This window comes from Canis lupus, chromosome 22 (genome assembly GCF_003254725.2).
Source record: "Canis lupus dingo isolate Sandy chromosome 22, ASM325472v2, whole genome shotgun sequence".
NCBI classification, from domain to species: Eukaryota; Metazoa; Chordata; class Mammalia; order Carnivora; family Canidae; genus Canis; species Canis lupus.
In genome coordinates this window covers 24,963,770-24,964,692 of record NC_064264.1, presented here as the reverse complement: position 1 = coordinate 24,964,692, position 923 = coordinate 24,963,770, and the positions used below count along the sequence as shown (strand labels likewise).

General features: G+C 31.9%; 1 pseudogene; it reads right to left on the bottom strand.

Annotated features, from left to right (window-relative positions):
* Positions 1-308: 308 nt before the first annotated feature.
* On the bottom strand, positions 309-628 carry LOC112656147 (60S ribosomal protein L36a-like; annotated as a pseudogene).
* Between the last annotated feature and the right edge of the window lie 295 nt (positions 629-923).

Genomic DNA, 923 nt, shown 5'->3' with positions numbered 1-923 from the left:
ATCATATGATAATAATAGTTACTCCACATGATTATGAAAAATACTGACTAAAAACTATAGCTTCTATGAGATGTGTGGTGATGTTTTATTGTGATTTTAATGTGCATTTCCCTTTTGAACAATGATGGTGAGGCAATTTTCATAAGTTAGACATGTGATTTTCCTATTTTACAAGATGTGACTTAAAGTCTTTAACCATTTTTCCCTTTAATTATTGATATTTATTTATTTAGTCATTTATTTATTTATTTTCAAGTGAACATAACCTCAAGATTTTATTGCCTTCATAATATAACAATATATGAAACTTAGAACTGGATCATTTCACCCATTTTCTTCTTGTCTCCTCCCAGTTCAAAGTGCTTGCATTTCTTAATAGCCAGCATTCTCTTACATCTGGAGTTGGGCTCAACACATTCAAGCCTCAGGACAATCTTCTTGGTATTTTAGCCTTTTCCGAAAAGATCAATTTAGTCTGCCCACCATAGCCATCCTGCTTCCTGTCATAACACCACTTTCCCTGGACATAAATAGAATCTTTGCTTTTCTTATATTCTGTCATTTTGTGTGGTTGGTGCTTGCCACACTTCTGGTGGAAAGTCTAACAGGTCTTAGGAACATTCACCATATTTACAAGTAAGGTGTCTGCTGGAAAGCTAATTTTTGATATTTAGAAGTTTCTTATTGACACTGGTCACTATGTATTTGGTCCCATTGTGTGAATTATCTTTTTATTCTTTTATTGAGATACTTGTACAAAATATTTATGAAATTGGATCTAGTCCATTTATAATTTTTTCCCTTATGCTTAGTGCTTTTTGAAAAATCTTTGTGTATCCTGGGGTCATAAGGATATTTTATTTCACTCCTAGAAGATTTATTTTATTTTTTTTGTCTCTCATTTAGAATTGTACTTCATTTGG